Raw genomic sequence first — 27643 nt, forward strand, 5'->3', positions numbered from 1 at the left:
GATCGCTCTGCATGTTTGTGCAAAAAATGCACTCCGTTTTTATTATTATGCTGTCTGCTCCAAGCCAGCAGCGGAGCAGACAGCATAATAATAAAAACGGAGTGCATTTTTTTGTGCCCCGTGATTATGGGGCCTCTCCGAGCCTTGGGGCCCGGGTTAGATGTCCCCCTTGACCCCCCCTGTCGCCAGGCCTGAGTACATCTGATCCACTGTCAGTTACAGATGCATTGTATTGTATGTGTTTTTTTCTGCAAACATAACTTTTCCTTCACTAAAGAATAGTGACACATCGTTACTGTTAAATAAATTCTTAAGGTGCCCATACACGGTAAAATTGCTGGGTGCGATGAGATGCCTGCTCCCGTCACACATCTCATCGCACTTTTTGTACTAGATCTCATCTCATTGTATTACAAAACCTATGAGATGCAAGCTATTCCAAATTGTATACAATAATTGTACCGATAATGGGCACCTTAAGTCACTATCCAATTCGTAGCAACTCTTTTGTGTTCTGAGGGGTGTCACAACTGCAAAGGAGGACCAGGGAGCTTGATTCTGATTTGGAAGTAAAGTAAAACAAAAAAGCATTTAAAGTAAACTGACTTCCCACATACAGTACTATTTTGTGTTTCCAATTTTTTTTAATCCTATCTAAGTACCCCAAAGGGATTTTGGTACTGGGGGCAGGTCTATGTGATGTCATTACGTTACGTAGTAGTCATGCAATGCTCCTCTGGGAACTTTTTGAATGGCCAAGAGATCTTTATGGAGCCATTTAAGACCTGATGGGCACTAGGCAGGCACCTTGGTTGATTTGTGGAAATTTTACCTTTGGATGTGACATGTGCAGAGATATTTAGATTTGGGTGAATGGTACCCAAACTGAAATCTAAATTTTAGATCTGGATTATCTCACAGAGAATGTCTAGGTAGATAGTCAATAAGTCAACACAAAAAAAAAGGTTGACATGCACTAGGTCAACATTGAAAAAAGGTCGACCTCCAGTAGTTCGGCATGCCCTAGGGACCTTAGTCAGGTCCTTGGGTACGGACCCCTTTGTTCATAGTGGGGTCCAATTTTTTTGCCTCTGCACCCACGGTGTACAAACAGTTCGCTGGGTGCACACGCCCATCCTTGTGAGTTGAGGGTTTGGGGCGGCAGGGTGGCCCATTAGCATATGGGAACTCCCAGTGTTTCATGGGCATTCCCATGGACTCTGGGCATTCTCATGCTAATGGACCGATGATGCGGATGTTGGCTACCCGACCACGTCCCCCCGGGCGTCCACACATATATAAGTGACTTCACAGTCACTTTTAAATGTGTCGCCTTCGCCATCATTCTGTGGTTGCCAACCATTGATTGATGTGGGCGGATCCCACAAGCCTGCGAATGGATGTTACTGTGTACCACCATTCACAAGGCGGGAGCTGGTTGACTCACAAGGATGCAAATTCACATCTGAGTGATTCAACCAGAATAACCCCCTAGGTCAGCAGTGACAAAAGGTTGACAATAGCAATGGTCGAAACATGTGTTAATGTCGACACCTGAGCATGTGGACCACCAGGTACTGTAGCACATACCCTCGCTAGGTTTGCTTCCCTAGGATGCTTTGGGGCAGGTGCTTTACTCACCTACCAATGTGCTTGGCACACTTTACCATTAGCAATCAGTCAATGTGGCAGGCCAAGCATAGCACTCATGCGCAAGGCTGTCCTGCAATAAAATCCTGCTACTTTTTTTCACTGGCCGTACACAAGTTGATTGACAAGAAGCCGGCGTTTAGGGATGGTAACCGGTCCTTTTTATGGGTAAATGTAGATGTGTCCAGGAGTTTTATGGTAAAGCATGGGACGTCAGCTCCGGCCCCGAACAGCCTGTTACTATCACAGTCACTGAGTAAGTCCTGGGCTACGCACAGACTGCACACAATGGAAAAATACTGTGAATGGATTTGCAACTCATCGCCGATGCAGCTAATTTTCGGAAGCCATTGCACAGTTTTCACTCTGGCTGGGTGACGTATTACTGATCGCTGGGCTCCAAACATTAGCAACCCAGCAATCGGGTCTGAATTAGGCCCTCTGTTTCTACCATTTTTATGCGTAAGACTATTGACATGTCCTTTTTATGGTAGGCCTCACACAGTTAAAAAACATATTTGAGTTGAAGAGAGAATAAAATCAACATTAAGTAATTGCAAGAGGAACAAGAGATAGTATGATGTTGTCAAACACTTGTTTCATCTTTAGAAAGACTACTGCTTTGTCTCTTCAGCTCAAATATGTTTATTTCAGAGATAATGAAGTTGCAATTACCACACAAATAACGCCATGAAGCAATTAGGCAGAAAAGAATTGAAAGTTGTTTCTGACCTTCATTTGCTGTTCAAATGTAGGTTCTTTTGGGCAAAATTTCTCCACACATCATGTGTACAGAAACAAATTAATGTTTTAAATTAAAACTCTTTTTTTGTGTGTGAATCTAAATTTTTTGTGAGCCAGATACAAAGAACTAAATCTCCAAATTAACCTTGCATATTATAGCTCATTATGGAACAAAAATTGCTGTTTGAAACTACAATACAATGGAAGGTACACAAAAATAAGAATTACCATTAACCTAAATGTTTCATTTTCTGCTGTTGTACATTTTGTTGAGTGCATCACAAGTTTCTGTCTAATATCAGCTAAACCATGATTGCTTTATATATTGAATTGTTTATATGTATCATTGTAATTTTGCCTGTATGACATTACATACACTCTGGGGCTCCATATAAATAAAATATAATAAAAACAGCTATTTGCTGAACTGAAGTTGTAAGCGTATTAACATTCAGTCTTTGCGAGCAGTTTTCCAGATACCACTGGCTCTCAGCGAGGGAATAGCTGGCAACTTTTGGTGTGTGGCACCAGAAGGTTGGCGTTTCCGGACTATACAGTGTCTGGGAATGGGCAGCTATTAGCTTCCTATTCCCAGCCATTATGTAGTCCAGGACCACCACCCCTCTGTCTTAATTACCGGACTGTTCGCAGTAATCCTGGGGGGGGGGGGGGGGGTTACCCTAACTGGCATGGTTTGTATGATGGCATGGGTTCATATAGCTATTTACATATAAGAAATATGAAATATTATTATGTCAAATATCGTTACATACAAATGTTTTGTATCATCATTATTGTCAGTTGAAAAACTTTTGCTTTCAATACTTGTGTGAATTGTCATTTGTGATTGTAATTTAAATGTTTCTATATTTCTTAATCTACTGCAACAACTACATAAGCCACTTAAAGTTAACTAATGTTCTTATGTTCTGGTTTGATATCTATAGATTAACTGCAGTTAGGTTTGCCAGGCTAATGAATAAACATGTTAAGTGGCTTGTGTGTCTCTACCTGATTTTTCTGTGTGAGTAATGCGCACTAATTTCCTGTGACTTTTGCAAGGGTTTCCAGAGCCATCTTCCTGGTAGATACATAGTTAGGAGTAAATCCACGTACTGGAAACAAAACTTGCAAATTGAAGACTAATTATGTGGTGCAATGGGTGGGGGAGACAGGTTAAATGCACAAACTAATTTAGGAGTTTAGCAGCAAGAACCTGAGCGGTAATTGTTACTTTACCACTTCCCCCGGCTGTATCAGAGGGATAGATTATGTGGCCTGGCTAGCTTATTCACACCGTATTGAAGATAATAATACTATAGTCAAAGAATTCACTTTTGTACTAATTGTGTTCTGAGCTGTATTGTCGCACTACAGGAGCAAGTTACATAGACTCCCACAGGTCTCTTATATAGAGGGCAACGCCTTATTGCTGATGATTACTATATATCCATTTTCAGTAACCATAAGATGTTTGTTCCAAGATAAATAGGAGAGATACAGTAAGGTCTGGAGCTTAATATTATCTATGCCCCATAAAAGTGCTCTGGTTTATTTTATGAACCATAGTAGTGCCTTAGTTATTGGTATGCCCCATAGTGTTGCTGTCATTTATTTTATGAATTGTAGTAGTTGGCTATTTCACAGTACAATGAGCAGGTCCAGGGGTATAACTAGACATATTGTATGCCAAAAGGCAAATGAGTGTAAGGGCCCTTATATGCCACCCATTTTCAAAACATGTATATTACACATTACTTTAACAGGGAATGTGGGCCACTCTCAGGTCTGGGCCCCATAGCAGGAGCATTCTTTGCACCTATGACAGATACACATTTAAATGTGACCTTAATGGCTAGTCAGTCCCAGTGTGTACCAAACTATTCACAATTTTATCCTTCTGCCCATATTATAGCCCTCTGTCCATATCCATGTCTAGCATAGAAACAGTTAAACTCCTTAATTTCCCTAATATCATTGAACAGATCCTGTAATGGGGGGGCAGTGAGCCATAGCTAATGGCTTGTAGATAATCATGAAGTGGAAATAACGGGACATAAGAAGCCATTAGGAATGCCAGGTGATCTGTAATGTCTTATTATTTCTGGCCAATCAATACACTAATTAAATGATTTCTTAGTGCCAGGGCAGCAGTGATGGGTTTTATGGGCAACTGATCGTTTACATGACACTGTTACAGATGTACGTTAATTTTATTAGCTTTCTCTCTAGCACAATACAATAGATAGATAGATAGATAGATAGATAGATAGATAGATAGATAGATATTTTTAAATACTGCAAAAAAGTGCATTCAGAATTTAAAATTAGAGGTAATTTAGAAAGATTTGACGACAGTGCTTCATTACTCTTTCCTCCCTACCATCAGTGATAATACTACAGGAGATATCGATGGCATTGAGAATTTGCTGACTTTGGCAATGGCATGGAGAAGCCAATTCAATATACTGTACATCACTTAATTAATGTTCTGATTTTTCCTGCTAGCCCACATTATTATGTTGGTGTCTGAAAGCAGTTGGTACAAGGAAATTTCAAATTGAATAGGGGGTGGAAGGTGCAGTGCAAAAGGTGAGAATGGATTAAGGTGAGCACAGGGAAAAAAGGGTGGCATGTGCAAGTGGAAGAAGTTAGTGTATGCGTGGCTCTGCTATCTGTGTATAAGGGGCTCTACTGTGGCATAACACGCCGTTTGGGGTTCTATTGTGTGGTGTAATGTGTATAAAGAGCTCAAATGTATGGTGTAATCTGTGTAAGGGGCTCTACTGTGTGGAGTAATGTGTATAAGGTGTACTACTGTGTGGCATAACTTAAAAAGAGGCTCTACTCTTTGGTTTCCTGTGACTAAAGCACACTACTGTGTAGTGTAATGTGAATAACTGAATTGGAAGAATTATATGGCCATGCTCCTTCCTCACAAAGCCACACCCTTTTATTTTCAGCTTGTACTATCCCCATTTCAAATGTGGGAGGAGAGGGGCACCAATTATCTTTCTGATACAGGGCACCAAAATGTCTAGTTCTGCATAGTTGTACTTGAAATCTGCTTTTATGTATTTTATATCAAATGTCTTTATTTCTTTCATTGATCTTAGCAAGATCAATTAACGAAATGTATCCTACATAGGCATGAAGAAATAAATTGAACCGTTGTTAATGTATATAAACATTTTAATCAGGGGTGTAAAACCTGCGGCCCTCAAGCTGCTGTAGAACGAAACACCGCAGCAGGCGCTCCCATAGATTTTCTATTAGTGAGTGCTCAAAGTATGGAAGGACATGTTGGTATGTGTAGTTTCACAAAAGTTGGAGGGACGCAAGTTTGGCACCCTTGATCTAAAGGGTATATAAGTGCTGTTTCACTTATACCCAGGTTAGGGTATAAGTTAACCTTTAACCTTTAACCATTGTTAACCTTTTTGCAGTCCAATTTTTTTTTTGCAATTCAAACAGTCTGGTATAAATGTTTCAATTGATTGTAATATATATATATATATATATATTGTGGGGTTTTAGCATCAAACGGGTAGGCACAGGTGAGGATTTGGCACAGACTTAGACAGTGACATCACGGCTTGGGTCCAAAACAGGGCTTTCCTGAGTTTATTGCAGCACTCAGAGCAAGAAACTAAAAACAGCCTTTACACTTCAGGCAAAACAGAAAATAAAACCTGCTCGTCTGAGCTCTAACTAAACAGAATAAACGTCCCTCTCTATACCAGGGCCACACTATGTGACACTGGACACACACAGCAGATATAGATCAAGTAATGCAGTACTTACAGCCTTGTCTCTCTCTAGCAGCAGCTTACTGCCTCCAACACCCAGGGAGAGAGAGAGAGCTCTATGGAGAGGGCTGACTCCTTTTTAAAGAATCAGGTGCTCTCCTGATTACCAGCCCAGGACAGAACACCCTTTGTAAGCCGGAGCTTACCACACAGATTGAAACAGCCTGCAGTCTATATGCCATAAGACAGGATTCTAGGGGAAAGGTACCTGCCGTCTATGACTTTCCCTGCCACTGTCTTACATACCCTCCCCCTCTGTTCGAACCTATGGGGTCGGACACTGTCTGCCAACTGGCAGTATGTTCGGGATAGGGCATCGGCATTACCCTGAAGCCTTCCTGCTCTGTGTTCCACTGTAAATTTGAAATTTTGCAAATTGAGAAACCATCTCGTGACCCTTGCATTTCTCTCTTTGGCACTATCGGTAAGAGGTACTTGCCAGTAACCTTTAGTTAAGTCGAGGGTAGAGAAATATCTAGCATGACCAAGTCTTTCAATTAACTCATCAACTCTTGGCATTGGGTAGGCATCAAATTTTGATACCTCGTTCAGCTTCCGGAAGTCATTACAGAAGCGCAATGAGCCATCTGGTTTTGGAATTAACACAATCGGGCTTGACCACTCACTTTTAGACTCCTCGATAACCCCGAGGTCTAACATTTTCTGGACCTCCCCAGATATGGCCTGTCTACGCGCTTCTGGTACTCTATAGGGTTTTAAGCGTACCCGAACTCCAGGTTCGGTGACAATGTCATGTTTTATGGCTGTGGTGCGCCCTGGAAGTTCTGAGAACACATCATAATTCCTTTGTACTAACTCTTTAGTTTCCTGCTTCTGGGATTTGGACAGGGTCTCTGACACCCGCACCTCTGGGCTATCACTAGAGGGGGCACTTACAGCTGTCAGAGTCTCTCTGTCTTTCCAGGGTTTAATTAAGTTCACATGGTACAACTGTTCTGGCTTCCGTTTACCTGGTTGATACACTTTATAGTTTACACTTCCCACTTTTTCGATGATCTCATAAGGCCCTTGCCACTTAGCAAGAAATTTGCTTTCTACGGTGGGCACTAATAGTAACACGCGGTCACCTGGGTTAAAGCTTCTTACCCTGGCTGACCTGTTATACACTTGACGTTGTGCTTCTTGGGACTGCTCTAAGTGTTCCCTGACTATAGGCATGACCGCAGCAATTCTGTCTTGCATAAGAGAAATATGCTCAATGACACTCTTGTAGGGTGTAGTCTCCTGTTCCCAAGTTTCCTTTGCTATATCAAGCAGTCCACGAGGATGTCTGCCATATACTAGCTCAAAAGGGGAAAAACCTGTGGACGATTGGGGCACCTCACGGACTGCAAACATCAAATAAGGCAGAAGACAGTCCCAGTCCTTCCCATCTTTGCTCACTACCCTCTTCAACATCCCCTTTAATGTTTTATTAAACCTTTCAACAAGACCGTCAGTTTGTGGGTGATACACCGATGTACGTAGATGCTTAATTTTCAATAGTTTACACAACTCTTTCGTGACTTTAGACATGAAGGGGGTTCCTTGATCGGTAAGGATCTCTTTGGGTATGCCGGTACGGGTAAACATGTTGAAGAGCTCTTTTGCTATGGACTTTGAAGAGGTATTCCGCAAAGGAATAGCCTCAGGGTAACGAGTGGCGTAATCCAACACCACGAGAATATACTGAAATCCCCTTGAGGATTTTACCAAAGGGCCGACCAGGTCCATTGCAATCCTGTCAAAGGGCACTTCAATAATAGGTAACGGAACCAGGGGACTTCTAAAATGTGTCATGGGAGCCGTCAGCTGACAGTCAGGGCAGGACTTGCAGTAGTCTTCTACTGCGCGGTGAACCCCGGGCCAGTAAAACCGTTGCAACACGCGTTGTGTGGTCTTTTCAGTACCTAAGTGTCCTCCCATCGCGTGTTTGTGAGCAAGGTCTAAGACCATTCTACGGTATGGCCGGGGCACCGCCAGCTGCTCAACTATCTCCCCACGGATTTTATCTACCCGATACAGTAGATCCTGGTTAATGGCCATATATGGGAACTCTTTGTCAGCATTGGGGTATTGGGGCTCACCATTTATGACTTTAGGATTTTCCCTAGCTCTTAATAAGGTGGGATCTCTAAGTTGAGCAGTCCCAAAATTATCACGTGACATCTCTAGCTCAGGCATGTCACACGCTTCTTCCTGCTCCTCAGCTTCACCTGCAAGAACAGCTAGGGGAAAACGGTCAGATTCAATAGTGGTCACCCCTACCGTTTGAACCTCAGTATCCTGATCAAAAGGCTCAGGACTAATCACAGGGCACACATTCTCATTATTAACATAATTTCTAGTGCAGTGTACATTCTGTTTCCACAAGTCCCAGAACAATGGGAAGTCTCTTCCCAGGATCACACTATGCATCAGGGTCTCTACCACGCCCACTTCATGGGACACAGTTCCACAAGTACTCTTTAGCTGGACTAAAGCTGTGGGATACTCCTTGGTGTCCCCATGTATGCACAAGACCCCTATGTAACGTCCTGTGAGTGTCCCAGGGTCTACCAAGCTGGCATGGATGAGAGTAACTAAACTCCCAGAGTCCAGTAGAGCCCTCCCGGGATAACCATCCACCTTTACATGACATATTTGCTGTCCAGTTTCTGTCACAGTCTCAGCAGAGAAAACAGAACGTGCATATAAAGAGCTTCGCCTGGCTGTATCACACTCCATTGGCTCAGAAGTAAGGGGGCAATTGGCAGCAATATGCCCAGGTCCATGACAACGCCAACACTGTATGCGGCCCCAGTCTTTTTGCGACCCAGGTTTGGACCCTACTGTCCCTTGGGAACGCCTCTCCACTGTTTGTTCCCCATCTAGGCCACCTCCCTTTACAACATTATTTACCCCTCTAGTAAACGGAACAGTCTTACCAGATGATCCGGCCGATTTGCTGTTCTTGAGGGTGGAATGTCCAGGAGGCACTTCTTGGATTAGATTTTCAGTAGCTCTGTACCTCTCAACCAAGTTGACAAGCCCCTCGGCATCATTAGGGTCGCCCTGACCGACCCAGCGCTGAACCTTTGGAGGTAAGGAACAAAGATACTTGTCCAGCACGACTCTCTCCACGATCTGCGCTGGTGTAGACTCCTCTGGCTGTAGCCATTTCCTTACCAGGTGGACCAGGTCATACATTTGGGACCGCGCAGGTAACTGTTCAGAAAAAGTCCAGTTATGCACCTTCCGGGCACGCACACTCATGTTTACGCCTAAGCGAGCAAGGATCTCTCCCTTGAGTTTCGCGTAGACCTTAGCATCCTGCTCACTCAGATCAAAATACGCCTTTTGTGGTTCTCCAGTTAGAAAAGGCGCTACCACACCTGCCCATTGATCCACGGGTAACTCTTCACGCTCTGCTACACGTTCAAACACCGCAAGAAAGGCCTCTACATCATCCGTGAGAGTCATCTTTTGCAGAGATTTCTGTACTGCAGCCCGTGTGGTTGGAAGCAAGGGTTGGGGTGTTTGCACACTCTGCGCCACACTCTTAGCCACATTCTGTATTTGCTCTTGTAATTGCAGATTAGTTTGCTGCTGTTCCTTTAAGGCTTGTCTGTTGGATTCAAGCAGCAAAACATTGGTTTCAGCCTGGGCACGCATGGCCTCCTCATGCACCTTTTGCTGATATGCGTTTGCCTGCCGCTGCAGCTCATTTGCCTGCACTAAGTGTTTTAAAAGGTCCTCCATTTTAACAGTCTCCTGTTGCAGTGTTACAGCAGCCTTCAGCCAGGACATGCAAGTATCAGCGCACTCCAGACACTCACTTGTGGCTGGTTGCCTTTAGCAACAACTTCCAGCTTGCTGTAGCAAAAGTCCTATAGTTCGGTGTATGTCTCTTTAAGTGAGATGCTTGCTCGCATTCTCCACCATATGTGGGGTTTTAGCATCAAACGGGTAGGCACAGGGGAGGATTTGGCACAGACTTAGACAGTGACATCACGGCTTGGGTCCAAAACAGGGCTTGCCTGAGTTTATTGCAGCACTCAGAGCAAGAAACTAAAAACAGCCTTTACACTTCAGGCAAAACAGAAAATAAAACCTGCTCGTCTGAGCTCTAACTAAACAGAATAAACGTCCCTCTCTATACCAGGGCCACACTATGTGACACTGGACACACACAGCAGATATAGATCAAGTAATGCAGTACTTACAGCCTTGTCTCTAGCAGCAGCTTACTGCCTCCAACACCCAGGGAGAGAGAGAGAGCTCTATGGAGAGGGCTGACTCCTTTTTAAAGAATCAGGTGCTCTCCTGATTACCAGCCCAGGACAGAACACCCTTTGTAAGCCGGAGCTTACCACACAGATTGAAACAGCCTGCAGTCTATATGCCATAAGACAGGATTCTAGGGGAAAGGTACCTGCCGTCTATGACTTTCCCTGCCACTGTCTTACAATATATATATATATATATATATATATAAATGGTCTACATTGAATGTTGAATGATGTTAGTGTTCTTCAATTTTAAAGTGTCCCACCATTGGATCTGCTACTAACGTTAGGGCTGTTGAGCCTGACTAGACGTTGGACTTGAAAGGATTAATCCTAAACTTTAACAATAATACCCTAAAACTCCCCCTTTATCTTAAACTTTAAAAATAACACCCCAACCCTCACCCTTTACCTGACCGGTGACCCTAATACCCTAATCAAACCCCTAACCCAAACCCCTGAAAGTATACCACCTCAGCTGAGTGCCAAAGAGGTTTCCTACCTTGCCGTGTAAAAATGTAATTCGGAAATTGCAACATTCAGTTTTTTTTCTGTTCCTAAAGATAAAATTACAGTATTGTGGTAAATTTAATAAAGCTTCTAAACATGAAAAGATACAGTATGATGTTTCCCAAAGCAACCAATTTGTCTATCATTTTCTAGGATACAACAGAGAAAGGATAGACAGAATCTGATTGGTTGTTATGGGCAACATCACTACTTTTAATTTTAGAAGCTTTAGTAAGTTTATGTGATAGAGAACTGAAGAAGTTTTGGTCAATTCCATCATTAAATGGACAGTTGTAGTGACAGCGCCTTTTTGGCATTTCCATTTTTGATTTGGTATTGCAAGACATTGGCAAGCATGTAATACAGAAAAAAAGAAGTTTGATCTATTATCATACTTGGCATGATGTTTGGGATCATAGAGATGGGTACAAGAAGTTAATGATATACAGAAGGCACATTATGTGTCACTGTATGCGATATGATGGACTTTGCTTTTCTAGAGTATTGGTATATTATTATGCAGCTCAGCTAGTTCAATTAGTGCAGAGTCATGTCAGACTTTAGCTGCTGCTCGGTACAGGGAAAGAGAATGAGTTACTGGCATTGTATCAAATAAAGGTCTCTCTTTGGCTGCACTCCCCACAGCAGATCACAAGCAACACAAATTAGGCTTATTATTGCTGATTATAGTAAAAGAATAGACAGAGTTAATATAGGGACGTTCAAGGAATCTTTTTTACAAATATGAATGATCTACAATATTGCTTTCACACCACAAATGCCTGCATATTGCCGGGAACTAGGGGGCAGGGTGGGGTGGAGTGGTGGTGCATCAGGCGGGTGGAGGAGGCAGCACTGAGATGATGCTGCTGTCTCCTCCCTAGAAGTGAATGGGACCTGGGTTGCTTGACCCGGGTTACCCTTCACACTACCCAGCAACCCGGGTCCGACACGGGAATAACACTTCTTTTATCCCAGGTCGGATTGATGGGTTGCTGGACCCGGGATATTCAAAATGGCCCATTCACACCGCACGCCAACCTGAATTGGTCTGACAACAACCCAGGAATTACTCTGGTTATTTGTGCGGTGTGAAAGGGGTATAACTCAGGTAAAGACGCTAGGGTAAAATTACTAAAGGTTCTCAAAATGAAAAGAGGTGATGTAGCAACCAATCAGATTTTGTCTATCAATTCTCTATTGCATCCTAGAAAAATATAGGGTCTGATTGGCTGCTATGGGCAATGTCACCTCTTTTTATTTTTAGAACCTTTATTATATTTACCCCACTAAATACTAAAGATAATGTTCTATTGTTGTACTTAAAATACTAAATCAAGAGTGAACCGAGCAAAGGTTTTAAGTGAATGTCGCCTACACACAGTGAGGCATCCAGATGGCTGACAATTTCTATTTCGACAGTCAATAGATTGACACCAAAAGGTCCACATTGACAAAAGGTCGACATGCAAAAGATCAACACTGCCAAAAAAGTCAACACAAGCAAAATGTTGACTTGGTAATGGTTGACACATGAAAAAGGCAGGAGTTTAAAAAATATATATATTTTTGTGGACTTTTTCATTCTTCACCATCCAAGTGGATCCAGTAGGAAACTCTAAAGTGTGCCAAGCGCATCAGTACCAGAGAAAGACCCTTGTCCAAAAACATGGCAAGCTGAACCAAGCCATGTGAGGGTACACAGAACTCTATTTGGGTGTCCCCATTCTCAGATGTCAGTGTTGACCAATCAATGTGGTCCTTTTACTTGTTTTGACCTTTGTATTTTGTATACTTGTATATGTGTTAAAGAAAGTTAAAAGAATGAGCAAAGAATGGGTTTGTCTCAGCATATAAAAGGAGGGGGACCGGATAATGCTGTGGACTAATATGCAATGATTCTTGTGTCTACCGATTGTGACCAGTATTATAAGTAATGGCTCCAGGTAGCATTCATGTCATAGCATTCATGTTTATAGATTATGTTGGGAACACTATATAATAATAAATGGATGTATTTTGCAATGGGCTTTAGGTTTGAGCAGCTATGCAAAATAGAGGAGGCTTTTCTTTAGAGACAGTAGAAAGATATTGCAATCGTTTTTATATTTTAAAGCCATCTCTGAGCTGGCAGGAAATACATTGTAATCAGAAAAAGAAAAAAACATGAAGAGTTCTGACTCCTGAGATATTTATGTTGCGGTGAATGTGGTTAATAAAAAGGTTTGGGCTGTAGCTGCTGCAAGCTATCATATATCTTGTGGAGAAACTGTACTTTAGCTCTAAAAATGTAATGTTATTTAACTGTATTTACTGCTCTTAGAGAACCAAAGTGTTGAATATGAATATGCTATAGTATTGTATTTTTCAGTTCAGAAGCTTACAGTAAAAAAGAGAACATTTTGGCATTTATAAAGTTTATAGTTAGAAGGTTATTATGGTTGGATGATATGAAGTCTATAGTGGAACAGTTCCTACAGATACAGAATATAGGTAGCAGTGGTGTAATTACTGTGGGTGCAGGCAATGCAGCTGTTATGGGCCCGAGCTGCTTCTAGGGCGCGCAGCTCCACCTGCACCAAAGAACACTCCACATCATTAACATTGATGCCACCGGAGATCTGAAATGTCTTTGCCCCCACCCAGCAGACAGAACCCTCCCTCCTCCTGCAGCCACACTATGGAGGAAAAACAAAGTGGTACAGCGCTGTGTTTAATGTTATTTAGTATTTATTATAAAAAATATACATTAAATAATGTGGCCAACATTATAGACAAACAAGACTTACACACACAAATTAGTAAAACTCAGCTTTATAGCTCCTTCTTAGTGGTGTCTATATTATTGGTTAGTAGCAGCATGCGGTTAAATGGATAATCCTTTGTTAAAACCGTTAGTATGAGATCAATAAGTAACAGTCCCCACTTTATGTGCACATGTGATGTTGTCAGACTACGTGCAGGTGTGTGACCGTTACCTGGTGTTCCTCTTCTCCTTTCGGCACTGCTTGGCTGCTACCTGACTGCTTCACTTGCCTGCAATTCAGAGGGCGGAGGGACAAAGGCACCACGGGAAGACAATACCCCAACACAACCACACAGAATGGTCACCACACGTGAGGACGGTGATCAAAATAATTTATTTAGCTGCTGAAAGATTCACGGATCACCGCTATGAAAGAAGTTAACAATGAAATGACAATAACGCTGGAATGCAATAATTGGCAGATAATATGAAGACAATTCTCCCTTTTTATATTGTGCGCAATGAGGTCACTGTGGCTTTGGTAGGCCGCACTTCGCACAATACACTACAACCAATACAATACCCTGGTCTCTACAATAAATTCAAGTAAAGATGAAGGAATAAAGATGTTCTATACAGAAGATATCGTGCGCAATGGGGCCACCTGTAACACCTGCAGGCCGCAGTTCGCACGATATACTGCATCACCAATATCACTCTGCAATGGGATTATAGTGTAAACAATTCAAACCATCAAACAAGACATGCAATAGCTTTCACATGAATGAACAGAGTATGCAGCACTCATACCTTGCATAAAGAACCATAAATGTCCAGGCTAAAAACAATAAGTCCCTGAACTGCAGTTCTATTGTTGGTCCTAGGTACCTTTTGGCCTAGGTGCACCGTAATTGAAGTAACAGCTAATACAAGGAGTTGTAATCCAAGGCAAGTTATGTCCTGAGCTCTGGCACAATGCCAACACTGGGGTTACTTCTCAAAAGGTTTCTAATAACTGAAAGGGTAATGGTAAAGGCAGTCACTGCAAGGTGGACTGTGCCTCAGGCTAAAAATGGCGTTGTGCTGGGTTAACTTGTGGCGTGAAATGGAGGACAGTGTCAGTGTGGAGTGGTAGTATGGTACCTGCACACCGGGTGCTGTTGCTGACTCCTGTCAGTCACGTCTCCCTGCAGGCCGGTCTGCCTGTTGTCAATCACTGCTGCTGTGTGAATGGCGTCTCCCCTGCTGGGCTCTCTGTCTTTTCGTGGGGGCGCCTTTCCGCCAGCTGTCGCTCACCACCAGGCACGCTCTCAGCGGCTCTCGCTTGCCGCTCCCCACACTGTGTCTCTCCTCGTCAGCGGCTTTGCTGGGGATCTCTCTCTGCAGCACCCTGCGCACTGCTTACTCCTTACTCTCCCTGGGTGCACACTGCTCTCTCCTTCCTGGCTCCTCTGACTGCACACAGAACACTTGTTACATTCCAATCTGCCCAGCAACAGGCAGGCCTCTAACTTCCTGCTTCTCCCAGCACCTTGCTAGGTCCTAAAGTCCCTCCTGTCCTCCTTGCTGCTGCAGGTTGGTTGCCTAGCAACCCCCTGAAATCCTGTGCATTTTTAGGCAGCCCTGGCCACCAATGATTCTGTGGCACAAAAGGTGGTACTCCAATTCTGGGATGCCACATGCTTCCCCGTTGGAAGAATGCCAGTCCGCGGGCATTATGTCGGAGACAACAAAAGTCCTGGTACAGTCTCTCATTTAGAAACAAAGCATTAAAAGGTAACATTACCTGTAAACTGTAAAACATTTCTACATTTCTGCCTTACATCTATACATTAAAGCATTTACAATTACATTCAGGGCGGGTTACCTAAGCCTGGTAAAAACCTGTTAACTCTGGGGCCTGGGTTGTGCAGAGGCATGTCCCCCCTGGGTTCCCTGCTCCTCCGCCTCAGGCAAGTCTTTTCTCCTGTTCTTCAGCAGTGTTCTTCGACGGCACCTTAAATCACTGCGTGCGGTCGGCAATGAGCACGTGCTTCCTCTCTCTGCCTTTTCTTGGACCTGTTGATGGCCTGTTGCATCAAGAATAGGAATTTTTCACTTGAAATCGTTGTGTACTCATACTCACTTCCAGGCCTCTCTTCCTTAGACTGGGCTTCAACCTTCTCGACTTCCTTTGGGTTCTCTGTAGGGACATTGGGTTTAGACAGTGGCATAATGGGTTCTGAGCCCTTCGGTTCCATGCGGTCCATCCTTTCTTCCGCTGCCACGTGATGCACGGTTTCACTGCCCTTTCCTCGGTCGGTCGCTTCAACATCTGTCAGTCGAGGGTTGGCTTCTCCGTTATCTGCATCTTCCATTCCCTGTGTAGCAGCACGCTTCTGCTCTGGAGAAAATTGTGGCCTAACCACACCTTCCATGCACTGCTGCTCTGTTTCGCTCTGCGTCATCACAACTGGTCTCTGGCTCGTTTCCAGCCATTCCCTCTTCCTGGGGACTTTAGGTTCTGGTGGTCTGGGCATCTGCTCAGGTTGCAGAGAATTCGTGTTAGGCCTGTCAGTCTCGCCAAGACCTTTCTGTTGTCTTCTTTCCCTTTGGTTCTGCTGACCATATGGCCGGTGGCTGTGTGGGTCATTACAGTCATGCGTGAAGCGTCTGTGTTCACTCTGGCCTGTGTCTCTGTTGCCTCTTACCGCAGCACCACCGGGGCCTGTCACGTTAATGGCCTTGACGCCTCTCCTTCCACTTGCCATTTCAAATTCGACCCACTCTCCATTTGCTAGGGTCCGGAAGCATTCATTCCGATGGGTCTTCTGGATGCCCGTATAGTGGACATATACGGTTCTCCCATTATCTGTTCTTCGGATAATCCCATAGCCACGTGCTACGTTAAACCACATCACATGGCCTGTTAACTTTCTTGTTCTGATTCGCCAATCCACAGCGTCGGATGGCACATTCACTTGGACTTGGTTCTGCACTATTGTTTTTGGGGCTTCTCTTGAGAGTCTGTTTCTTGCCTCGGGATCCTCTTGTCTGGAGGTGGCGTTTGGGCAGTACCTCTCAATGTGCCCACTCTGGTGGCACCTTCTGCAAATCGGTCAGCCTTGTAGATAATACTTGTCGGTGGGTCGTCGGTTCGATTCTCGGGTCACCTCCCGCCACGGACGGTTCCTTGTGTCACGGTCTTGACGCCATTTTCTGCGTCGGTTTCTGCCTTGATTTTTGTCTAGGTCTTCCAACTTTTGCGCCATGCGCGTCATATTACACGTTAATTCAGACATCTGGCGGGTTAGCACTTCCAGTGGGCCCGGTTCCATGGGGGCTTGTGTCTGTTGGGTGACTGCTCTGCTCAGGCATAGGGTGTCTGCAATTTGCCCTTTTGAGGCCTGGTGGCAGGCTTCCCCTTCCGCTGAGTCCTCATCTTCATCCCGACCACTCTGGTTCAGGCCCAGGATTTGTAGGACAGTTTCCTTAAATTTGGCGAAGGTGCTGTCAGGTTGTTGTCGTCTCCACATGCGCAATTGGGACTTGACTGCCTCCTCCTGCGCTCCTTCGATGAACAGGTTGGTTAGTGTTTCATCAACTTGTTCCTTTGGTTTCTTTTCTCTCAACTGTATGGCCTTCATGGCTTCCTGTAAGCTTAGTGCATACTCCCGCTGTGGTTCATTCGGTCGCTGTTTTCTCGAGTACAGGCGGCTCTTCAAATCTGCTATTGTCTTTGATTCAAAGATCTCTTGCAGCTTTTCAAAAATTTGCTCCACCGTTTCCTTTTCGTCGGCCTCCCACGTTCTTACTTCACGTAGTGCTGGGCCTCTCAGTTGCCCCACCAGTATTTCAATCGCTTGTTCGTTGCTGAGCCGGTACAGCTGTGTCATGGAGAGTATCCGGTTTTTGAATTCTTTCAGCGTTTGCGTCCCCGGGGTGTTGTTTCCCGAATAAGTCGGTACCCAGGGCGCGCCATAATAGTATGGCATGGTGATTGGTGCCGCCGTCATTGACACTGGATTTCCTTCTCCAGGTGATGCAGGAAGTCGTCTCCTCCTTCTGGTCAATGTGGGAGCTTCTGCTTGGTCTGAGTCTGACATCGCTGAATCCTGTTCGCGGACGCCAAGTGTGATGTTGTCAGACTACGTGCAGGTGTGTGACCGTTACCTGGTGTTCCTCTTCTCCTTTCGGCACTGCTTGGCTGCTACCTGACTGCTTCACTTGCCTGCAATTCAGAGGGCGGAGGGACAAAGGCACCACGGGAAGACAATACCCCAACACAACCACACAGAATGGTCACCACACGTGAGGACGGTGATCAAAATAATTTATTTAGCTGCTGAAAGATTCACGGATCACCGCTATGAAAGAAGTTAACAATGAAATGACAATAACGCTGGAATGCAATAATTGGCAGATAATATGAAGACAATTCTCCCTTTTTATATTGTGCGCAATGAGGTCACTGTGGCTTTGGTAGGCCGCACTTCGCACAATACACTACAACCAATACAATACCCTGGTCTCTACAATAAATTCAAGTAAAGATGAAGGAATAAAGATGTTCTATACAGAAGATATCGTGCGCAATGGGGCCACCTGTAACACCTGCAGGCCGCAGTTCGCACGATATACTGCATCACCAATATCACTCTGCAATGGGATTATAGTGTAAACAATTCAAACCATCAAACAAGACATGCAATAGCTTTCACATGAATGAACAGAGTATGCAGCACTCATACCTTGCATAAAGAACCATAAATGTCCAGGCTAAAAACAATAAGTCCCTGAACTGCAGTTCTATTGTTGGTCCTAGGTACCTTTTGGCCTAGGTGCACCGTAATTGAAGTAACAGCTAATACAAGGAGTTGTAATCCAAGGCAAGTTATGTCCTGAGCTCTGGCACAATGCCAACACTGGGGTTACTTCTCAAAAGGTTTCTAATAACTGAAAGGGTAATGGTAAAGGCAGTCACTGCAAGGTGGACTGTGCCTCAGGCTAAAAATGGCGTTGTGCTGGGTTAACTTGTGGCGTGAAATGGAGGACAGTGTCAGTGTGGAGTGGTAGTATGGTACCTGCACACCGGGTGCTGTTGCTGACTCCTGTCAGTCACGTCTCCCTGCAGGCCGGTCTGCCTGTTGTCAATCACTGCTGCTGTGTGAATGGCGTCTCCCCTGCTGGGCTCTCTGTCTTTTCGTGGGGGCGCCTTTCCGCCAGCTGTCGCTCACCACCAGGCACGCTCTCAGCGGCTCTCGCTTGCCGCTCCCCACACTGTGTCTCTCCTCGTCAGCGGCTTTGCTGGGGATCTCTCTCTGCAGCACCCTGCGCACTGCTTACTCCTTACTCTCCCTGGGTGCACACTGCTCTCTCCTTCCTGGCTCCTCTGACTGCACACAGAACACTTGTTACATTCCAATCTGCCCAGCAACAGGCAGGCCTCTAACTTCCTGCTTCTCCCAGCACCTTGCTAGGTCCTAAAGTCCCTCCTGTCCTCCTTGCTGCTGCAGGTTGGTTGCCTAGCAACCCCCTGAAATCCTGTGCATTTTTAGGCAGCCCTGGCCACCAATGATTCTGTGGCACAAAAGGTGGTACTCCAATTCTGGGATGCCACACACATATATGTGGTCAATACTCAAGTGAATATCCGGATATAACAACAGGGACCCAGCTTGCAGTCCCCAACGAAACTCTCCGACCGCTGGTGCACTCCTAAACGCGGTCCTATCAGAGATTGGAATCGCTGGTTCTGTCGATTGGCAGCTCACTTCCCCAGTCCTCCACGTGTTTCTCCACCTAATTTTTCATTCAGCGGCTTCCTCAGCAGGTGATGTGATTACACTTTGCAGGGACAGGCTCTTATTGGTCCAAGTCCCAATAAGTTGCCTATTAGAGCTGGTTCCAATAATTGGGTCCAAAAGGGATTAAGAAGCCCTTTTTTAGTTTAAACCAGTGGCGGATTTACCTATGGGCAGGGTGAATGCCCCACCTTACCCCTTCAGGACAATATTATGTTGGCTGGACTCTTTTAATTGTAAGGTTTCATCCCCGAAGACGAAAAAAAAAAGGAATAAATGCTAATATTTATATACAGAAATGATATGGAAAAGTCAAATTCGTTTGCCATGGAATACTAAGATTGAGCAGGTGAGATAATCACCCAGTATAGGTATCCTTAGCATGGTGCTAAGTAGTGATCAGATTAGCAGGCCGGTCAATCAGTATAGCAGATAGTAGAGATTAAAGCCATGTGCACAAGGGGCAATTCATCTAAGCAATTTTGCCTATATTGTCCAAATCACTTAGAATGTGACCCTGATTTCCCCGTGTGTACACAGTGGGCGATAGCGATGCGTGGCCCCGCAGTGTCGCTATTGCATGGCCAAATAGACACTGCAGGCAAGAATATTATTGCTAGACGCTGCAGTGTCTATTCGGCTGTATGCACTGGCAAAGCAGGATTAAGGCTCTGGAGGGCTCAGGGTACTTAAGACAGTGGGGGCTCCAATTCTAAAATTAATATCATAGTACAAATAAATATATATTACACACATACAATAAATATATCTGTCCAAAATCTGTTGGCACTTCCCAGGTATTCAGGTTCAACTGCTCCGATGCACATTCAAAGAATCATACATAAAATCCATAGAACTAAACGACACTCAGAGACTGGTAGTAATTAGAAAGCCATCAAGAAGCCAAACTTCTTCGGAGATGCACCCCCGTTATCAGGGCTATGGCTATGATGTGCAACAGTGGATCACCAAATATCCACATAAAATACAGCAATAACTTACAGTACCATCATATATAACCCTTGCAATCACCAATTCATACTCCACACCGGGCTCCCTCAGACTGGAAGTTCCCGGGAGAGTGCCCGCCACCGTGGTGGTAGCATTACACATGGCCGTGAGTGCTTTCCACTATCCTCTCTCCCCCCTCTGCACTTTTCCGTCCCCACTGCACATCTCCATTCCCCCTCCCCTGTACCTCTCCATCTCCCCTGCACCTCGCCAGGCCCCCTTCACCTCTTAATCCCCCATTCCCCCTCCGCACTTCTCACCCCCCCCCCCCCCTGTACCTCTCAGTAACCCTTGTCAACCTTGCACTTAAAAAAAACATACCCCCCATACTTTATGCAACTAAAGTAACCTTCGGGCGGCAAGCAGACAGCAGACGGCCATTTAGCAGTGGCGTGAAGAAGACAGCAGGTGTCTGGTCCACAGTGGTGGGCAGTAGGTGTCTGGGCGATGGTGGCAGGCAGAAGACAGCAGGAGGCCGGGCCGCGGCAGCAGGCGGGTAGTGTGGTCGGCAGAAGACATTGGGAAAATATGACACACCTCCTATCTTCTCTCCAGGGGTAACTGCTGTGGCTGCGTCCCATAGCTTTGCAAACACTTAGAAGACAGCCATCACAGCCCGTGCTGGCTGTGGAGCACTGGCGGCTGTGACGGGACAGGAGCAAGCCAATCTGTGGAAGCTGGAGGGGGGGCCCTTCCAGGGGTTGGGGACCCAGGTGTACTGATCCCCAGAGCCCCTTCCCCCTTAAATCGGCTCTGCAGTGACTGCTGCTGGGGATATCTGCCAGCTTATATCACTGCAACGGGGAGGTTTTAACTAAGCACAATCGCTTAGTCAAAATCACCCAGCTACAGTCCATGTGTACATCCCTTAAGGCCCTGGGTCAACCAGAAGAATCACTTGTCTGAATACCAAAAGTAAGTGTATTTGAATGAAAAACAGAGTAGTAGTGGACGTGTTAAACTACATTTTGTCCAAGATAGCAGCAGACAGTCAGGAAGAAGAAGAAAGGACCAGCCAACATCACAGGAACCAAAACCTACCTGGCAACAGCGGCAATCCAAGTTCATCCCAAATAAGAGAGAGGGGGGAGATTGTGTAAATCCTGATGGTAGAACACTGACACAAGTAGATAGGCCTAAAGCGATCCCGGCAGTCTGTGGGAAGGCCACAATAAACAAGAAGTGTAATCACTGGTGTAACTACTGTGCAACTGCTATGGTGCCTGGGCTGTTTACATGGCCCAAAGCTCTCCCTGCACTCAGTCAAGAGCTGCCTCCACAGCCTGTCCCTCCCCATTCACAGAATGACCATCACCCCACACACTGCTGCAAACATTACCCCAGCCAGGCCAAGCACACTTTGCCTCTACATGGCCAGCAGCAGAGCAGTGCAGTACCACAATTCATGGATATTTATGGAGCAGGACCTAATACTATTAAAAATTCCCACCCCCATCAGATACATGTGATGTAGTAAGGAAGTGTCTCTCCTACTAGCTCCCCGCTCTTTTTCTACCCCTTTCTCTCCCTTACACTCTCTTGCTCCTATCTCTATTTCTCTGTAGCTGACACTGCCTCTCTCTGACACTGTCTCTCTCTCTCCCTAATACTTCAACTCCCCTGACATTGTCTTTATCCCCTCCCAACACTCTCTCTCTCTCTTTCTCTTTCTCTCTCGCTCCCTGACACTACGACTCTCTCCCTCTTTTCCTGACACTGTGACAATGTTTTCCCCCATCTCTCTCTCATACACTGACTCTCTCTCTTCCTCTCTCCACATAAAGATGTGTAGGGATTGATATGAAATCCCGGCGGTCGGAAACCCGGCGTTCAAAATCCCGACAAGGGGGAGCCGTGGATCGCCCCCCTTTGCGGGCTCGCTGCGCTTGCGACGCAGCAGGCCCGGTGCCTCACTACATTTGGTACACTAATTTATTCTCCCTCTGTGGGTGTCGCAGACACCCACGGAGGGAGAAAGTGTCAGGATTTGAACTGTATCCCGATGTGTAAGCAGTAAGCTTTCCATTATACATGATATGACAGCATATTTAGCAGCAACAACTTGCACTTGCAGCAGTCTGTGTCTTAAGGGAAACCCTTTTGCTGTCCAAATCCCACAGTCATTCATTATTGTATAGGTCCCCACCCTTGTGACTAGGCTGGAGTCGGTCCCTCTTTCCTGCAGTCACCACAGCTGTTTTGTTATACAAGCTCAGCATGTACTTAATTAGTCTCATAATTCGCATGGGTCCATTAAGCCGCTGATTGAACCTTAAGTATGTCTCTGATAATGAGGGGGATGGGATTCAGACACAATGTAACCACCTGCTTTTTGAAATTAATCCTTTTTCTACTGTATAATTGCTAAATTCCTATAAGTTTATGTAAAAAACGAAAATGGCAGTGCTGAACTGCTGTAATTTAGCTTTAACTCCTTGGTTGTCACATTTAATTGCCTACATAGAAACATAGAATTTGAAGGCAGAGAAAAACCATTCGGCCCATCTAGTCTGCATTATTACTTCTCCCTATGCAACCAAGCATCTGACTTGCCTTCCTCATTGGTTTGTTAAACTGCTTACCTGCCTTTAAGTCACATGAAATGGTGCCTCCTAGCATAGGCAAACACATGGGGGGGGGGGGTGTTCCGGTTGCCCGGAAACCCCCTCCTTTTTGCAAGTAGCTAAAATTATGACAACAATAGCAATATTGCAGTATAAGGGACAGAAGAGAGCTGCTGAAAAATCCCAGTGGTAGCAGCTTCTAACAAGTTTTCTGTGTGTGTGTGTGTGTGTGTGTGTGTGTGTGTGTGTGTGTGTGTGTGTGTGTGTGTTGTGTGTGTGTGCGTGTGTGTGGATTTCAGTCCTCCATTGGTGCAGCAGACCAGAGAACAGCTAGCAAGAAGAAGAGACAAGAGACTTACCACAAGGAGAATGTGAGCATAGAAAGTGCAGCACTAGTTCTATTATGTTTGTGTATTTATTATAATGATATATTTAACATTTTATTGACCACTTATTTATATTATTTAAATGTTTGATACAGCTAATACTATAGACAGAAGGAGCAGCTCCACTCTCGCCGAGGTGTTTGCACTGTGAGGGAAGGGGATGGGCAGGGGGCTGGAGCAGTGGAACACCCAGCATTTTATGAGCGAGTTTCCTCACAAGCATGCTAAGCGACTAATTGCCCACGATGGGAGTGTGCACCGGCTATATATCGCCGGGTGCGCGCTCCCATTTTTACCCCTGTAGTGATCGCTGGTCACAGGAACCTGCTCCTGTGACCAGCTGATTACCACTGCCGGGCTCCCCCGGCAGTTTCTTTTTCTTTTTCATCAGCGACCATCTCTGGTCGCTGATGAAAAGGAGAAACTGAGCAATATATTGCTCAGCCATATATTGCTCAGCTATATATGGCTGAGCAATATATCTCCCCTGTGTACGGGGTTTTAGCCCTGAAAATGTATTGGGTCCCCAAACTCAATTCAAGTTGTTCCTCAGCAACTCTGCTGATGCCATTTAATACTCAATAAAATCACACGCAGCTGTGCAAACATAGGTATAAAAGGGCATTTTTACTGTGCTTTAGGATATTTATATATAAAATAAAATATTAAAATAACAAATTAGAGCTAAGGATAATACCTCCCTCTAGGGATGGCCATTGGTGGTGTTACCATTAATGGTTATGTTGGCACAAACCACCAATGACTGGTAAGAATTCTGTATGGTGCCATCGAAGGTTTAACCATCTTTCTTTCTGAGCATGCACATTGCCTGCTTCAATGAGAGATCCAAGGGTGGTGCTGAGCTGTGACTGACAATGAGGTGGGACATTTAATTCGCCGCTCTTGCACACTGTATAAGAACGAGGGCTTTACAGGGCTGCTGGCTAACAGCATTTCAGTCCTGTGCAGCAGCAGTGAAAACATACGGGGAGAGGATAACAAGCAAGCCAACATTAAACCATTGGTTGTACACAATTAGAAGTTAAAGTATTTGAAATCGGCCTTAGACCATCAGTGGTTTTGCATCATCAATGGTCCACATCCATCTCAATCTCCCTCAAAACAAACAGAACAATATCTTTAAAAAAAAAAAACATTTTTTTCTTTTGTCTTACAATATTCTTCTGCCAATCACAAATGTAAATGAGCCAAATATTTATTAATTAACAGTTTCTTATATTGGGCACACATATTACGCAGCGCTTTACATAGAATATTTTTGAACACTCACATAAACACCCTGCCCCGGTGGGGCTTACAATCAATATTCGCTACCACAAGTACACTCACACAGACATTCTAGGGTTAATTTTGTTAGGAGTCAATTAACCTACCAGTATATTTTTGGATTGTGGGAGGAAACCGGAGTACCCGGAGGAAACCATTACACCATCCGTGCTGCCCCAATATCTATATTAGTTTTTCGTATTACCCAATCTTTACTAATTAATAATTATTCTGTTCTTCTAATGCCAAGATGGAATGTTCAATTACTTCTTACAAATGCATAAAGTATTCAGTTTTGCACATGTTTGTAGAAATAGTCTCTTTTATCATTGGTTTAGTGAGCATTGTTTTTGTTGTCTCTTTAAATTCTCGTGCATTGCTGAACTTGCCTTAATGTTGCACCTAGAACAATATGGATATGTTATCTTAGAAGACATCTGTGGTAGCATCTAGTATTTGGCTGTACTCGCTTGCAGAAGACTTCTTTTTATACTACAATAAGCTGAATATTTTCAAAAATCTTCCAACAAGATGACTAATGCAGTGAATGAAGCTGCTGACAATATTCCATGGAATTATCCACCAAAGCATAAACACTTCTACAAGACAGTAGAGCACTATCTGAAGACATGAATATAAAACATTTAATAAAAGTAACCATCCAATAAATAAGCCACCCCAGATCAGTCTCCATATTCCCTGCAAAAGGAAGGAAGAAGCTCCCAGAAGAATCTCAGGCAAGATGAATAAGGCCAATGGAAAAACGTTGCAGAAAGCTAAGAATAGCACTCGTGCCGCAGAACCATCGTATAGACTACGTGCCAGCCACCAAAGAGCCTTCCATAGACTCCATTCTATCGTAACCACCACCAAGTGAAGCACAATCCATATACTCTCATCCACTGTAGAGACAATCCAAGACACAGTGTCCTTCAGAAGCGACGCAGACGCAGGTGTCAGCCATTGGAAGTCCTTTAACATCTTCTGCAGAGGTAAAAATATTTATTATGGTCCTAAATAAGACAAACATTTTTACTTAAAATGTTTTACAACTGTTTACTACTTTCAGTCATCCGTGAACTGGCATAATTATTGTGTTCCAATTAATTAATAACAATGCAAACAGCTTCGTTCCATACATACCCAGGGCTGTTCCGCAAGACTTACTAACCTAGTAGGCAGAAAATGGGACTTCCAAGCAGAATATGCAGCTTCATGCAGGCTCACTTTCCTTATACGGTAGGTTTCCCATGAGCCTGGTTCATATTGTAGCAGCAAAAACTAATTTCTGTTAAGGTTTTCACCATTATCAGAATGGAAGACACAATACAGGAGCTCATCCTAAACCTAGAGGGACCTCATACGCTTTGTTTCCTAACAGACACATCAAGTTTCTGAAAAAGCAGCGGGGCAAAGCCGAGAGCAGAGGCATAACTAAACCACATCTCCCTCAAACAAAAACAGCTCTGCACAAGTTAATCACGGCTGGCTGCATAAAATCCATGTTTTCCCACCATTAAAAACTAAGGGTAGAATTCCCAAGGCGATCTATGCTTTAGCTTTTAATTCTGCTATGAAATCTCAGCCTGGCCAAAGATTGTGTGGAAAAAAATGTACAAGGGGATTAAACGAGGCTTGCACACAGGGTACAGCCTCACAAAAATAATTTCTTACATAACCAAGTAGTGTGAGGACCTGTATCTATAAAGGGTGGCATGGAGTGAGGAGCATAGATATTTGACAATCACTTATGATATCCCAGTGATTTTAACACTTTTGTATAGTAATGCTATTAGTGCTGCTTGGTCAAAATGCAGTTACTTTCATAGGTATTCACAGTCATGGTCCAGCTCCAGTCATGTTGCATACAGGGTTGCCATCAGAAATTGTGGTAATTGTGTGTTGCAGGGCAGGGGAGACCCTTGTTTGCAGCACTGGCCACACTACCCACCTCTTACATTGCTTCAGCGGCAATGTGAACTTTGTTTATGACAAATTCTACTCTATGAATTTCATTTCTGGGCCCCCTTTCTGTCTGGGCCTGGGACTGAAGTACCCACAGTCGTTGATGTCCCCCTCCCTGATGGCTGCCCTGGATATGCATATAGTGTGTGCATGTAATCTAATTATAGTCTGAAAAGACCTTGGTGTGGCCAATTGCTTGCCAATTATTTAACAGGTCCAGCCCAGAGATGACAGGGGTGGAAGTCAAGGTGAAAGGAAGTGCTCTCTGCATGTGGTTGTATGATTTGAGACATACTGTAGGACCAGATGTATACATCTTCAAAAAGTGATAAAATGGAGAGTGATAAACAGCCAGCCAATCAGGTCCTACTTGCCATGTTACAGGCCAGGTTTGAAAAGTGACAGGTAGTAGCTGATTGGTTGCTTGTTTATCACTCTCTATTTTATCACTTTGTGAAGCTTGATACATCTGGCCCATAGAGGGGTTTATTTACTAAGATGGAAGTTCTATTCAATGAGGCAGATGTATGAAGGGTCGTTATGGGGAAGAAGGGGTATCAGCGCAAGTTATGTGCACTGATACCGCTTCTCCCCCATGTATGAAGCAGCCAGCGTGTGGTACAGGACAGAGGCGCTATGCGCCCCTGTCCATATCGGCGCTGCTATCTAAATGATAGCAGGCCGAATGTATGAACGGTCAGCATCAGGCTGGCGAAGCCCTATCTAAACAGCAGGGACAGCGCTGTCCCTGCTGTCAGCTGCTCTGGGGATCTCGCGTGAGTAGCGAGATCCCGCGCATGCCCAGTGCAGCCGGCCGGGGGACAAGAGACAGCGCATCAGTGTAAACTGATGCGCTATCTCCAGGAGGGGACATCGCCGGAGGGGGGAGTTAGCGCTCCCCCGCTTCGGCAGACAAGATG

The 27643-nt window shown here is 44.6% G+C and overlaps 2 long non-coding RNA genes across 3 annotated transcripts in view; one reads left to right on the plus strand and one right to left on the minus strand.

The window, feature by feature from the left end:
* LOC146058972 (uncharacterized) overlaps nucleotides 1-21392 on the minus strand; it is a 74559-nt gene extending 53167 nt beyond the window's left edge. The window contains exon 1 of the long non-coding RNA XR_014470073.1: nucleotides 20871-21392. This is a non-coding gene — a long non-coding RNA (uncharacterized LOC146058972). The remainder of the gene's footprint in view (nucleotides 1-20870) is intronic.
* A 1857-nt stretch (nucleotides 21393-23249) lies between these two features.
* The window catches only part of LOC146058974 (uncharacterized), a 33428-nt gene continuing 29034 nt past the window's right edge, over nucleotides 23250-27643 (plus strand). For both annotated transcript variants that reach the window (XR_014470075.1, XR_014470076.1), the window contains exons 1-2: nucleotides 23250-23456; nucleotides 25165-25750. This is a non-coding gene — a long non-coding RNA (uncharacterized LOC146058974). The remainder of the gene's footprint in view (nucleotides 23457-25164; nucleotides 25751-27643) is intronic.

Source organism: Crinia signifera, chromosome 2 (assembly GCF_055691185.1).
Source record: "Crinia signifera chromosome 2, ASM5569118v1, whole genome shotgun sequence".
Taxonomy (NCBI): domain Eukaryota; kingdom Metazoa; phylum Chordata; class Amphibia; order Anura; family Myobatrachidae; genus Crinia; species Crinia signifera.